Below are 16,248 nucleotides of genomic sequence, written 5' to 3' on the forward strand. Positions count from 1 at the left end.
AGCACCAGGGCTCTGGTACTGAAATCGATCTTTTTTTTTTTTTTTTTTTTTTTTTTTTTAAATATTAAAAAAACCCACTTCCTTGTAAAGAAGGGGGGGGGGGGGGGGGGAGGGGGGGGGGAGAAAGGAGAAGCCATTTCTGTAAAGTGAATTTATTAACTGTATTTATTACCTGTTTTAAGGTGAAATTCACTGTGGGAGGAGAGGTCACATAAAGATCATTCTCATCACTGTTGAGGTATGGGCACTACTGGAGTTAAAGGACTGTTTCAACAAAATCAAGCATGCAGGTGAGGAGTAAAAAAAGGGGCAGAGTAAAGCCCAGAAAGAAAATCCTGATATTGGTGATAGAACAGCACCATAGAATCATAGGATATCCTGAGCTGGAAGGGACCCACCAGGATCATTGAGTCCAACTCCTGGCTCCACACAGGACCACCCAAAAATCAGGCTATATATCTGACAGCATTGTCCTAACGCTTCTTGAACTCCGTCAGGCTTGGTGCTGTGACCACTGCCCTGGGGAGCCTGTCCCAGTACCCGACCGCCCTCTGGGTGCAGACCCTTTCCCTAACCCCCAGCCTGACCCTCCCCTGTCCCAGCTCCATGCCGGTCCTGTCACTGTCCCCAGAGAGCAGAGCTCAGCACCTGCCCCTCCGCTCCCCTCGTGAGGGAGCTGCAGGCTGCCATGAGGCCTCCCCTCAGCCTCCTCTGCTCTGGGCTGAACAAGGTGACCTTGGCTGCTCCTTATATGTCTTCTTTCCAGACCCTTCACCATCTTTGTAGCTCTCCTTTGGACTCTATCTAATAGTTTCACGTCCTTCTTGTATTGTGGTGCCCAAAACTGTAAACAGTGCTTGGAGGTGAGGCCACGCCAGCGCAGAGCAGGGCAGGGCAGTCACTTCCCTCAGCCAGCTAGGAATGCCATGTCTGATGCACCCCAGGACATGGTTGGCCCTTTTGGCTGCTAGGACACACTACTGGCTCACGTTCAACTTACCATTGACAAAAACCATCAGATCCCTTTCCACAGGGGACCTCTTGTTCCCCACTCTGTACCTACATCCAGGGTTGCCTTGTCCCACATGCAGAATCCAGCACTTGCTCTTGTTAAGCTTCATATTGCTGGTCATTTCCCAGCCCTTTAACTTGTCAAGATCTATTGGTAAGGCTTCTCTACCCTTGAGGGAGTCGACATCTCCTAATTTAGTATCACCTACAAACTTTCTTAGTGTATCTTCTAGTCCTGCATCCAAGTCATTTATGAAAACATTAAAGAGAACTGGCCCTGAAGTGGAGCCCTTGGAGACCCCACTAGTGTCTGCCCACCAGCCTGATATAACCTATTTACTATAATCCTTTGTGCCCAACCCTTCAGCCAATTGTTCACTTACAGTGTTAAGTATTTATCTAGCTGTATTCTGGACATTTTGTCCAGAAGGATATTGTGAGAAACTGTATCAAAAGCTTTGCTGAAATCCAAAAAGATTACATTAGCTGGCTTTCCTTGGTCAACAAGGGGGGTGACCTTATCGTAAAAGGGAATTAAGTTCATTAAACAGGACTTTCCCCTTGTGAACCTGTGTTGGCTGCGACCTATGACTGCGTTGTCTTTCAGGTATTTTTCAGTAACTCCCAGAATAATCTTCTCCCTAATATCACCAGGCACTGAAGTGAGACTGACATGTCTGTAATTACCAGGGTCTACTTTCATACCCTTCTCGGAAACTGGGACAACATTTGCAAGCTTCTAGTCAACTGGGAACTGCTTTTACCACATTTTTTGGTTGGATCTTGGAAAAAATGCAATATTTCTTTCCAACTTGGAATCTGCCAAATATTCATTTAGAAACCTTATGGTCAGTGCAATGGTACTGACAACTGCTTCTTTGGGCAAGAAGGCTTTAAAATTGTAGTCTGAGAGGTGAAGGACAGTTGTGATTCTATTAAAAAAAATGTTTGAAATATTTCTGTGGGAAAGGTGAGATGTGAGCAGTAGGTCTGTAGCTGGAATTTCAGCTGCTTCTGCAGAGATAAGTTACCACTGATTTACAAACAGTAAAAACCTAATTTAACATCCAGAGCCCAGGTTAAGCTGTGAGTAGAAAAAGCCATTTTGCTTGTAAACAGCACCATCAATATGGGAATGGCTGAGAGAATGAAGATGGGTCAAATACTATGCATTTTTATGGTCAGCGTATTTTAACCTCTGAAGACACAGACTGCCTATATTTGTGCTGAAGCAAAACAACTTGTACTCCTAGATGTTAGCTAAGCACAGATTTGTATAATGTGTCCAACAGTCAATGCAAAATTTCCCAGTGCTCACTGAAAACATGGAAACTTTTTAATATAGGGGCTGAACATACAGAACTGACAGCCTACATCCTTTATGCACGGATTTTTTTTGAAATATATGAAGCTTTGATATTGTGCACAAAACTACAAAGGATCACTTCCCAGAAGGAAAATGCCTAGCTGAAAAATTGACTCATTGCTATTTCAGCCATGCGTTCCTGTGCAGTATGGTATGTTGATAAAAATCAATTGGGTAATAAGCTCATGAATAGTGAGTCAATGGAAGCCGGTGGCAGCTCTGACGTTGATCAATAATGACAAGATTTTCTAACCATTTACAAAACAATAGCAGGCTCTGCAGATGTTGCTGAAATAGCAAATAAACTGGACATGACCACCAACACCCCTCTTTCTGCTTGTTACCGCCTGTGATTTTTCACACAATGGGAAAAAAGAAGCCAATTAGTTGGTCTATGTTGACAGATTTATGAAGAGTTTTTCATTTATACTCTGAATTTAGCATGCTGTCTTCAGAGAATCATAGAACCACAGAGTGGTTGAGGTTGGAAGGGACCTCTGGAGGTCACCTGGTTTAAGCAGGGACACCCTGAGCAGGTTGCCCACCTTCATGTCTAGGTGGCTTTTGAAGATCTCCAAGGAGGGAGATGTCCACTCTGGGCAACCTGTGCCAGTGCTTGGAGAGGTGCCCCAGTCCTCTAATCATCTTAGTAGCCCTCCGTTGGACTCTCCCTGGTATGTCCATCTCTCTCTTGTACTGGGAAGCCCAGAACTGGTCACAATACTCTGCAGCCTCAGCAAAGTCGCGTAGAACAGTGAACAGTTTTAAACTTAGCCCTTCTTGTTTATTTTTGTCTGTTTCCAAGCTCTTCAGAAAATAAAGGGCTTCAGGGCTGTTTGTAAGGTCAGTAGACCCTTCACATCTTTATTGATACTACAGAAAGCCAGAAATATAGTTACAATAGTATTTAACTTACTAGCAGCAGTAGAAGTACTAAGCAGACTGGACAGCTTGATCTATTTGTGGAACAGGGCAGTGTTTTTGGCTCCATTAAGGCTTCCTTTTAAGCTCCATCACAAAATACAATCCCCATTTTTAAATCCCAATCTACTTCACTTTTCTTCCCAGACACTTCTGTTCTTTTTTTTTTTTTTTCTTTTTTTCTTTCATTTTTTTTTTCCCCTGTGGATGTTAAACAATAGAAATGAGTGTAGCAACCATTATTTATAATTTTAACCCACTGTGTTGCAGCTGATAGCTTTCCCAGTAATTTTTCTCAAGCAATTTCTTGGAAAAGCTTATTCTCTTAGTGCTGAGAATGCATCAGCTAGGATTTAATAAGTTATCTAGCATGGCAAAAATGTAAACAGTTTGGTTCCACAGCCTAAGTTGCTGCTTTCATGTTATCCTACTGTCTTAAGGGAGTGCAGCCATGATTAGATGGTAAGACAATCAAATTCAGGTAAAGGATTGTTTTAATTTTGAACCTTAATATTCACAAATAGGCAAAGACCCTTCTCAGGTCTTCTGATTTTTAATAATAAAAGTGATAGCTTGTGGCCTTGCCATATCTATTCACCTGGCCATTATTTTGTTAAAGAAATAGGCCTGTATTTTTCTGTTATAGGCATAAAACGTGAGCTCATGGAAGCTGGAAGGACAACATGTTTTTCTTAGTCTGAAGTCAGGAGATCTTCTCTCTCTGTTGCAAGGCAGATCACACAGCTTGCCCTCCCAGCTCTGAGCAGACTTCTGCTGACTTCAGTAGGCTCCAGGCCAGATTCATAATCTGCATCTCTTATTTACAAATTGGAAATATTAATAAGTATCTACAAAAGGAGAGCTGCAGTCGAAAAACTAATTCATGTTAATAACACGCTTTGAGGTCATTGCAATTGAATAACTAAAGGATACAATTAAAAAATATTCATTTCTGGTTGTTTTTTTTTTTTTTTTTTTTTTTTTTTACTCAGTAGAATCCAATTCTTCTGAATATTGAGCTGACTGTGTTTACCCTCTATTACTATATTTGTGTTTGGCTTTTTTTTTTTTTTTTTTTTTTTTTTTCCCCAAGCTTTCTGACTATGATTCTAGCAGTTCCCTTGTATTTCTGACCGCTGTCATGTTAGAACTGCTGTCACTATTCACTTTGCATTGTAGGTCACACACACAAATCTCTCCAGGTGAAGTCAGTGGCATCACTGAGTAATGTTCCTGCTTCGGTAATGGTAGAGAAATGGATTTTAGTTGTGTTGTAACTGGTCTCTTAATTGGAGCTTTTATATGAGTTTTATCCCAAGCATTTCACTTCTGTCCTCATTAAAAGTCTTCCTGGACTTCAAAGCAGGAGGGCTGTTAAATTAACTTCGATGGATGAGAGAGTGGGATTTTCTTTAAATTGGGCTGCAAATCACACATTTTGTAGTGAAGCTAGAGGCAAAATGACTTGAATGCAGATAATCTTCCAGTGTTCTTCCCAATGTTCTCCCATATGTGTCCTGGGGGAATGCATATGTTTCATTACAGGTGACTAACTTAGCTAAAAAAAAAACACCATAGAGGGTGTCAGCATGAAAAAAATAAAAACAGCCATTGCGTCTCAGTCACCTACAATTTAAATACTGGCACAGAGTGTACACTGTGGGAGATACTTGAATTTTGGTTAGACTCCGATACAGATTGCCCAGGGTAACTGTGCAATGAAGATGCACTGGTCTCATTGACCAAAAAGAGGTCCTAAACTTGATACAGACACAGAGTGTAATTTTCCAACTTTTCCCAACACTCTGGGTTGCGTTACCATTTAGTAAGTACCCAGAGCTTGAATACGCATCTGTACTATTTGCCTATTCTGAATTTTCAGAACTGGCTGGTAATATTTTTGAAGAATTCATTTAGAAGAGAATTACTGCTTTTTTTTTTTTTTTTTTTTTTTTTTTTTTTCTTCAACTGTGGCCTAGAAATACTGTGATAATGACCATTTTCCTGGTGTTTCTGCACTTCTTACCTGGGCCTATCTGGAAGCCAGCAGTGAAAAATACATTATTTCAGATCCTCAGAATAAACTGAAGCTCGGTCCTCAAAAGAGGTGACGATTACAGCAAGATCATATTTTCGTAGAACAGCTTGTCCCTTCTTGCATTACTTGAGAGAGAGAAAAAGGAAATACTTGGATCTGAGTAACATTGACCTTTTGTATATGTTTGATCAGGATACTATATTCCCACTTAAACAGGCTGTGCTTCAGTCAGTACATGGATTGTGAATGAATGCAGTTTATATGCATTATGCAATCTACTTCTAATTCAGGAGGTTTTCTTGTTGTTACTATTGCATGGAAGTAATTTATCTGCGAAATTTGGAAACTGTGACTAGAAGTAGTCTTTCCCTGCCTGATCAAGATAGAGTGTAGTACCGCACGCTTGGCCACTCTGGAGCTAAAAGTTATCTCCAGCAGCTACAGAAAAGCCAAAGGACTAATCCCAAAACCATATCACTGGTGCAATAATCTGAGTAAAATGTGTATGGCTGATCACTTCATAGCTCATTTTGATGAAACTACTGAATTTGTTCTTCTAATCTAATCAGGTCATGTAGAAGAGGTCTTGCTGGATCTCTTTGAGCAGGGCCAGACTTCAACCTCTTGCTCTCTGTCGATGTGCAGTGTACAAGTTTAGGTTCTCTATACTTAAGTAATTACTTAGATGCATGCTTTTCTTTTCTTTTCTTTTCTTTTCTTTTCTTTTCTTTTCTTTTCTTTTCTTTTCTTTTCTTTTCTTTTCTTTTCTTTTCTTTTTTTTTTTTTAATTTTATTTTCTTTCCACTTTCATTCTCTCAATAAAAACTGAATGTCTTCTTTGAGGGTCAAGAGATTTAGCTATGCTTGGGACAAATGTCTAAATGTATTGCTTAATTAGATCGACCTCATGAGTCGATACTGTTATGCGCATCCAGGCTGGAATCAGAGGAATTTTCTCAGCTTCTGTGTGAACTTCCTGCCAGATGGTATGGAAAGTTTGGATAGTGTGTGGGATTGGCAGTTGAGAGGTAGATTAAAGTGATAATGCTATGTACTGTTGGGTTTTCTGGTGTCTTTGAGTAGCTCTCAGTAAAGCCGATGTGCCTTGTTTAAAATTAAGAAAGTCTGTCCTCTCATTCCTCAGATGTTTTGTTTCTGCCAGTAACTTTTTTAATCCAGAGGAGGAAAGAATGTGTCTTTCCTCTGTTTTTTTTTTTTTTTTTTTTTTTTTTTTTTTTTTTTTTTTTTTTTTCCCCCAGGAAAAGGGGCATGAGAATCACGTAATATAAAGCTGATATGAATTAATATTTTATATATATTATAAAAACATTTTATTTATACAACTGTTACTCAGTTCCTATTATCAGGAAGAAAATCTGCACAATGCTTTCAGGTAGTTTCCGTATTTGGCAAAAAGTCCTCTCACTTCCTGTAGCCAAAGCGTCCTCCTCTTAATGGAAATGCCATCTTAATGAGTGGATATCATCCTGAAAAAAATCTATATTAATGTTTTTTCAAGAACCATGCTATTAAGGATTTCATATGTTAGTTAGAGCATGCATATGCCCCGACTACACCTTAGAAATGACAAAGAGGGAAGGACTTTGCTGTTGTTTTGTTAGCTGTGGTATTAATAGGGCATTTCAGCTTTGCTTATTCACTCTTCATGAGCTGTTGCTGAAATTTCAAGTCTGGGGATCATTTGGCTAGCATTATTTGCTATTCAGTATCACCTGAGGTGGGATATTGTCTCAAGGTAAAGACTTTAAAATCCTGTATTTGTTTCCGTGATATTTGGGTCTTCCACAGTCTTCTGTGAACTTTTAGGTAGTTGCCCTTTGTCTCTCCTGTGGTCTGTCACGTAAGGAATGGCAGATGTATCATAAATTTAAGTATTGCTTAAACATCTGTAAGCTGCTCAGTGAAAATAACACACCTCTTCACAGGCTGGCATTGCATTTGGTCAAGTTACCACTTAGTTACACCCCTATTCTTAATGGAGTTTGGGATCCTGCCATACCTTGCATCATTCATTTCTTGGTTTCAGCAAATTTATTTTCATTTTCCTTTAAGCTAATTTCAGTTATTTATTAATCTGTGTATTGCTCTGAACAGCTTAGCAAGAGCCTGCATGATGGATCCAGTATAATTCTCTCCTGTAACAAAGCCACCACATCCTTGCAATAGGTTGCCCAACTATCACCCTGTAGGGCCCCAGCTCGCTTACGGCCTTTCAACATCCATGCAGCCACACTAATCTAGGTTGCCTTTCCAAACCACAAGACACCATGAACACAACTGACCAACCCTTTCACTTCAGAATTTGAGAAATAGCATTTTTTTTGTTGTTGTTTATCTATCCGATTTATTTTTCTCTGCAGCTACAGGGTTTTGCATGTATTAGGCAGCAAACATAAAGGAAACATCTGCTTAACTGAGTCCCACGTTCAGCAGTGCATTGGCATGACTTTTTCTCTAAGTGAATTCCTGGCTGCCTCACAAATCTTGAGGCACATCCTCAGCACAGTTGCTGCAATATTCTCCTAGGACATCCCGGTTCCAGATCAGGAGCCTGGTCAGTTGGAAGAATCTGGCCCTGCACTTTGAAACGTGGCTTTTAATTTGTGCTAGAAATAAATTCGCAATCCTCTTGCCCCAAATCCACACGTTGCACAATCCTTGTGCTCTTCTACCCCTCCCTAGCTGCACACCCTGTCCCTCTTAAACAGAACACAGCCCTTCTGCATCTTCTCTCCTTCCCTGCCCCACGCAATATCACACCTCACCTCTCACAAGCAGGACACAACCATTTTATTCCCTTTTCATCCTGCCCTTCTTTCTGCTCTCCCCCACAGCATGACCCAGCTCTCCCAGATAGGACAGAGCCCCTGCACCCCTTTTCCTCTGCCTTCCCCTGTACATTTGCACCACCTCTCCCAAGCAGACCATCGTGCTTGTATGCCTCTGCACACGCCTTCAAGCCCATACCTTTCTCCCAGGCACGTCGTCTTGGTTCAACTCCAATTTAAAAGAAAAACAAAAACTTGACCAATTTCTTCTGGTTATGCAAAGAGAGGAGAGAGACTTTCTGAATGTAAAGCCTTTATTATACACAGTGCAGTGCTAGGTAGGGCAGTGCCTCTTCATACTCACCAAAGTCATGAAAAGGCTGTTCTTAGCTTCATTTCCCTCCAAGGTCCCAGGAGATTTGCACTATTTCTTGTTAGCTAAGGCAAGTTCCTATGTCTTTCTGAACTTTAATTACATTAAAATACTGGGATAAGAAGCTGTAGCAGCCATACAGGTCTTGAATCTCCCCCTTGTGCTCCACATTTACTTTTTTTTTTCACCAGCCCATTTACACCACACAGGCAACTCCAGCTCTGCCCCTTAGCTTACACAAACCAGTCCCCTACAAAAGTGCCTGATGTTCACCTTGTATTGGGTTTATGTGGCAAGGTTTTGGTAGAGGGGGACTGCAGGGGTGGCCTCTGTGAGAAGAGTCCAGCAGCTGCCCCATGTTAGATAAGGGCCAGTTTCTGCCGGCTCCAAAGGGACCCGCTGCTGCCCAGAGCTGAGCCAGTAAGAGATGTTGTTTGTACCTCTGTGAGAGGAGATTTAAGAAAGGGGAAAAAAAAAAAACAAAAACTGCTGTGCAACAGCAGCTGGGAGAATGAGGAGTGAGAAGCAGCCCTGCAGCCCCCCAGGTGAGTGCAGCAGGAGGGCAGGAGGTGCTCCAGGCAGGCAGCAGCAGTTCCCCTGTGGGCTGTGCAGAGGCCCCTGGAGGAGCAGGCTGTCCCCCTGCAGCCCATGGGTCCCACATGGAGCAGATCATCAGGGACAGACGGCAGCCCCCATTCTGTGTTCCTCTGTGCTGCTCAGATGGAAGAGGGTGGATGGGGGAAAGGTGTTTTGGGAGAGGGTCAAGCACCTCATAATTGTTACTCCAGAGCATGGTTGCCTCTTGCCTGCAGGCAGCCTGCAAGTCTGATTGCCAGCTTTGCCAGCCTTGTCCTTCGTACAAGGGTGTCCTCTCCCACAGCCGGTAGTTCTGGCACATGGAGCATGCTCCATTATGCTCAATGTGGCTTTTCATTTTACTTTCTTTGCAGTAATATCCAAGCCCAAGCCAAGTATAGGAAGCGATGGATCTGCTGTTTGCCATTAGCAGCTCATCCTCATCACTCTCTTGGGGGATATTATGTATTTGGAGTAATGCTTTGTTTTAATAGGGTTTTGTTTTTCCTTTAATAGTCTCTCTTGGTTTTGTTTTATATTTATATAAAATAAACATACATTTTTTTTTCAGAGAAGGCAAGGCTCAAAATGAATGTCTTGGAGGACGGTACTGTTAAAGGTGATTCGTGGTGGCTGTGAGAGTTCATCCTTTAGCCTCAGGCTCTGCTCTGAAAAGTACATAAGCCGGTGGGCTTTATCCTTGCAGTGGAAGTTGTCACCTTGTCTCAGGAATAGTGCTGTTAACCACAGTATTTGTGTCATGTACAAATGCACGAGAAACTACGGTAACCCTCCCCACTGCTGTTAAAGAACAACAAAATAATTGAAGTTTGTGTTAAAAAGTCTGGGCCCTTGATAACCATCATCATCTGGGTGCTAGCAGTGGTCAAAAAGTTATCAGCTAGCTCCATTGCTAGTCTGACTTCTGACTTCAGCATTGGTTGAGTTCCTAAAAAATAAAATAGAGCGAGTTTGTATATGAGGCGTAAGCTACCTGATAGCAAGGAAAGGTTGCTGCAGTGTTTTAGAAGGATTGTTTCCTGCCTGCCCACAGACATTGTAATTAACCTGTATGAAGCCAGAGCAATGTCCATAACTGAGTGGAAAGCATCCAACCTATTTGTGGACCTATCTATTTAGCAAGCAGCTGTGCAGCACCTGGTGCAGCATTTCCAAGTGCAGACTTTAAAGCCCTTCCTTTTAAACAATGGTTGTGAGGTCAGTAATTGTTATGTGCTGCTTTAAACTATCTTTGCCATGCCCTCTATTGCCTTTGTGACTGCTCATTCCTCAGCGGGCTCAGAAAGAATAATTCGGACCAGTTTCCTTTACTGTTGCTTCACACTTCTTCACGGCAGTAATCTGCCTTGTTACCAGGTTAACAAGTGCTCCCTGCTCCTGTCTTGTGTGAAAAGACTGCACAGGTCCTAGAAAGCACCTTCCAAAATGTATAGTAGGCCCCATTTCTGCAGCATTATTTATGTGCCCTATTTATTCCCAATTTCTCTCTGTCAGGCTCTAGCTTTACAATCACACTCAGACCTTTTCACAACTCCTGGCGTGGGCACAGCTTTCCATCCTTTCCCTCTGGGAGTTACACTGTGTGCATATGGTTCTGTGATGCAGATATGTACAGGTGGCACTTCATCTTCACTGGAGATGGGGATGAAGATCTGACCCAGACTGTGTGCACAAACCATAATGTTGAAATTGCTTATCAGTATCTGCAAAGGGAAGCATGAAACTGCAGGATTCCTAATCTGTATTATGCTGGAGGAACATATAAAGTGGGCATAAGAATAATCAGCAATGACCAGTAGGGGGTTTTCCTTTATATTTAGGAATTATATTTTAGAAATATACTTTCAGGTAATCTACTGTGTATACTATGTTTTGGACAAGTAAATGAATATTAAATGGCAGTGTCTACATCTCTGAGGTTCTAGAGAGAAATGATACGCAGAAAGCTCTGCTAACTTGGTGAAGTTTTACCATTGCCTAGATACTCAGCCTTGATAGGAACTAAGACACAATCTGGTGTGTAAGAAGCACACAGCGTGCCTTTGCCTCATTATTTATCCTTCTGTAGAAGCCCTTTCTCGAAACTACCTTCCTGAACCCCCCAGCTGTACTCACAAGCTCCGCACGAATGTTTTGCCAAAACGTGTGCTCATCCCTTTCTGGTGAGCTCGAGGCAGGGGAGGCTGCAGCCAGAGCCTGCCAGCTAACTCTTAAAATGCCACAGCAGTCATTTTGTAAAAAAACTATTTCAGTGTGCAGCTTTCTTTGGCTCTACCTATCCGGTGCTGTGTGCTAGTGAATATAAAAGGGCTAAAGCCAAGGAGCCAGGTGAAGTTTTGTACAGATTAGGGAGCAGATGAGCTCTGAAGCCTTTCAACGCAGACGGATGAATCTCTTTAGGCCCCCAACATTCTCCATCACCCACACAGCAAAGGAGTGTTTCCTGATGCTCAGAGGGAACCTCCTGTGTTGGATTTAAATGTGTGGCTGTGGTTGTGTGGGACTGGGTGTCACTGTCACTCCAGCCATGGGTCTGTGAAGGGGGAGAGGTCCATGGTGTGCAGAGGGGTGTCTGGCTGTGTGCAGGTGGCAAGGGATCCCGATGGCTTTGGGGATGTTTGTGGGGACAGGCAGGGGCTGTGCAGCCATCTCTGCACCTGCAGCAAGAGGGGCTGCCTTGGGGTGTGCTGTGGCCATGGGGGAGCACAAGGAGCTTATGGGCTTTGAGCCTCCAACACGCTCAGAAGAGAAGCAGAGAGCCTGCCATTAGGGGGTGGCAGTGCTGCTGCATGTGCCAGCACCAAAACTATGCTGGAATAAAACCTGCACAGGAATTATAGACAAAACCTGAAGTAGATCAACCCCACCTCTGTCAGTGTGCCTTGTGTTGCATCTACCACCAGGAGATGGTCAGATTCTGCTGTGCAAACCACCTCAGGCACTTCGTGGCTGGCTCTCAGGGGGACAAGAGGCACCAAGTGCTGTGGGGAGAGCCCCCACCTGCCCCCCAGCTGGGAGTAGACCCTGCACATGGGGTAAAGGGGAGGGATACGTGGGATGGGAGTTTGCAAAAACCACCAGAGGAAACAGCAGAAGAGTCATCATCTTCCACTAGTGGGTCCCAAAGGAAGAGTTAAGCCAAAGTTAAATTAAGATGCCTGAAGTAGATGGGTATGAGCTCACATCTGCTTGGTAAGTGATGCCCTGGATGTGCAGGATGAAGTCAGAGACCCCTCAGTTTTCTCCCCCTGGTTTGTGAAAGTGAGGAGTTTATCACAGAATATCAAGTGGCTGAGTCATATATCATCAGACTTCAACAGCAGATTATATAGCAACAAAAAATAAAAATTAAGCACTTCAAGCCATCTCTCAAACAGGGTTTTTTTACAAAATGGTTGGGAGTCTTCTTTGCTTATGCCGCACAATTAAATATTCAGCATTTCCTGCTAAATTTAGGTTTATTGAAGTAAACAATGATTCATAGGAGCAGAACCGGACAATTCCATTTTTAGGTATTAATAATTCAGAACTATATTTGAAAACAACAGAGGGATATGTACAATACATCATACAGGTTTTTATTATATCCACCCACTGCCTATCCACCCACACAGAGATCTGGGTACTGTTTCTACGTGGAAACAATATTGCGTCCTCGTATCATAGACTTGTTTAAGTACACAGAATACACAGGATACATTTACAAGAATTCAGTGTTTTATGTGCAGCCAGATGAGTCATTCTTTCTTTTCCTGCAACCAAATCAGCCTCTTATTATTTGAAGTTGGTATTGACAAACATTCATGCTTAGGATAACAGAAACTGTGTTTAACAGATTACAGAAAAATAGAGAAAACTGCGTTCTGCAATGTAGAAAACATTATGCTAGGACGAAGCTCAGTCACTGAGCTCTCCATTTAATGTTATGTTTAAAATCTGAGTGCTTTCATTTCGCACATTGTCATCAGTTATCCCGATGTCACTTTAGGGCATGTAGAAGGCTTAGGCTTTTTGCTTGGGGGCTTCCTGGTACTTTCCTTGTGTAACAGTGGGAGATACCTGCATGCTCCATGTCACTGTCCCGCAGGAGCGTCAGGTCCCTGACACCAAGGTGGCCACAGCACAAAAAAACACCTGGGATGGGTGGAAAGTGCGAGAGAAGGAAAGGAGCGATGGTTAATGCATCTGTTAGGGATGTATGTCTACTGCAGTCTGAGGCTGTGATTTTGTTTAAGGGTTGATACAGCTTTCAAAGACGTCTTTTAGCCCAAGTGAAAGAGATTTTAGGGGGTTTTCGTGTGCCCATGGTGCTGAGCAATGTCGAGCAGCCTGCAAGGATGGGTGCATCTCTCCTGCTGTGCTGCCGTGCTACCTGTCTGCCTCAGGACCTCTGCACCCCAGCTGCCTCCCAAGGATGTGCAGGGCCGAGGAGAGCTGTGTGTGGGATTGCTTTCACCTTCCTGTATATCAGTCTGAATGTTGCTCCATAGACGCTGTATGAAGGATTTGACAAGACAGAGTTAATATCATAAGGAGCCAAATTCAGTCTGGAGGAAGGAGATGAATTTCCAGCAAGTACATTCCAGCAAGAAGCCAAATCAGGCAGAGACCTACATTACACCTCAGGTGAAACAGGTAAACAGCTCAGTCCCTTCAATGAAATTGCTTCAGGTTTATCCCGGTGAAGCGAAGAACAGAACTTGCCTGGGGAGAGCTTTCTTTCTTTTGTAGCTATCTAGTTATTTTTTCTGCTGCCCAGACCATCTGTTCCATTGATGGGTATGTCATCTTTCGCACACCCACTGAATGCCAAATTAATCCAAGTCACACAGCTTACACCTCCCTTCTGACTTAGACCAAACTATATTTTATTCCAGCATAAAATAGACATCAGAGCTAAGTTTGCCTCACTTCTGAGAGGAAAGGGTAAGCTTTGGGGTTGGCTCTGATCATCACCGGAATTGTTGTAGTGGGTCCACTGCAGCTCATCAGAAATGGACAACAGTGGATGCCCAGTGGGAAACAGGATGAGTAGGATGTAGGAAGGGAGCAAGGGCATCTCCTACAGGTCTGAGATCTGCATTTTTGGGAAACTGAGTCTTTCTATCCAGTAACCCTCAAATGGGTCCACTTTCCATCAACCTTCTAAGCTCACAAAGACTTTTTGTGCCCTCAGCCTCTTGTGGCAAGCTGAACTGTAGTTGATTGACGAATTATCTCACTTTGCTTTCTTTGAACCTCTCACTATTGATTTCATCTTATATTCCTGTATTGGAAGGTGGTGAGTAGGTATTCGCTGTTTGCATCCTTCTAGCCACCTAAGACTGTCCAGACTTTTATTGTGTCCTCTCTCTGGTATTCTGTTCTCACAAAGGCTCCTGCCCTGGTTAATCATATCTCACATTGAAACAGTTTCAGACTTTTCAGCATCTTCTTTTCTTACCCACATTTTTGAGCTGGGAGCACAGGGACAGAATAGCACACAGTATTCAGATGCAGTCACGCTATGAATCTTTACAGTGGCATCATGATATTTTCTGTTTTGGTCTCCATTTCTTTCCTAACGTTTGATTTGCTTTTTTAAATGCTACCGAGCACTGTGCTGACATTTTCATAGACCTATCTGTAATAACCTCAAGATTGCTTTCCACAGAGGTTGCAGATATTTTGGAGACTATCACTGCATAAGCATAGTTGGGCTTTTTTCTCCCCTGTGCATTGGGCTTTTTTTTTTTTTTTTTTTTTCTCCCTTGTGCATGACTTTACATTTATCAGTATTGAATTCAGCTGCCTTTTTATTTGCAAGTCATTCAGTATTATGACATCCTTCTGCAGCTCTTAGCAGTTGGCTTCAAGTGTACTTCTTTGAATAACAATATTGTCAGCAAACTTTGTTTCTTCATCTTGTCCTGTTTTCCAGGTCACTTAGGACAAGATCAATCAGTATGTATTCCTGTGGGGCTCCATTGGTGATCTTCCTCCGGTGAGCAAATGGACTTTTATCCTCTGTGTCCTATCTTTAAACCTTTTATTTCTCCATGGGAGCATCTTTTTATGCCATCGCAGCTTAGCTTCTTTAGCATCAGTTTGGCTTCAGCCCACTGAAAACGCAGCTTGAGGACTTTGTCAGTGTCTGCACATGCAAGCAACTGAGCAGAATGCTATGGAGATAGGACCCAACAGAGATTGTTGCTGAAAAAAAAAAAAAAAAAAAGCACTGGTAGTCCATCTGTTGTGAGTGAGATGTAGTCCTGGGCATGACTTTGTGAAGAAACTAAATCCTTTTTGTTATAATTCAAAAAATGCTTTCTCTCCCAGTGAACAAGACAGGATGCCTGAGACAAACTGCAGTTGTGCAAGCATGCCCCAGGGATGTCCATTCTCATGCTGAAGATGCACACAGACACCTACAGCAGTGAAGAGTGGAACTGTGTGCAGAGAGCTAGGTGTACTCCACTTTTAATTTGGGAGTCACTGGGACATGCTGGAGCTACCTGACAGCGGAGGAGTGTAATTAGCTGTGCTTTGGGGACTGGATTTATTGATCTGAGTTGATGTTGAGTGAGAAAGACTGTGGCCTGTAGAGGGGAGGTCACCTCAATGTGAGTCTGGGAGACAACTCTGCGTGTCACTGGCGAACCTGAGAGAAAAACACTAACAGCTGCCCTGGGAAGGAAGGGCAGGGGAGGCAATTACAGAGTGAGACAAAGCACAAGGCAGCTCTGCGCTGAACGTCAGAGAAGCAGTGATTTAATGTTGGGGCGGTCAAACTAATATCAACAGAAGATATTTTAAAACACTGGATTGTGAAACCAAAGGGTAAGCGTGTAACTGTCACCCAGGACTCATTGCTGTAAGTGATTGCTGGGACTACGGCTTCATCAGAGCTCAGAGGCAGTGTGACTAAATGAGCTTGCCCGGTGACAGGTCTGTCGTTACAGCGCTGCTACTGACGGGGAGAAATGACTTTCTCTAGTGATCGCTCCTTTCTGACCCCGGCGTCTCCCTGCCTGTTCACTATATCCTTTTTGATACAGCTGTTCATTTGGTCAAGTCTATATCCCTTTCCTGCTGCTTTTTTCCTTTTCTTGAAAAAAAAAAAAACACATCAGAAACCAAACCAGTTCTAGATAAGTTTTCATCTTCTACTTGA

Source organism: Aythya marila, assembly GCF_965140915.1.
Source record: "Aythya marila genome assembly, chromosome: 3".
Taxonomy (NCBI): Eukaryota; Metazoa; Chordata; class Aves; order Anseriformes; family Anatidae; genus Aythya; species Aythya marila.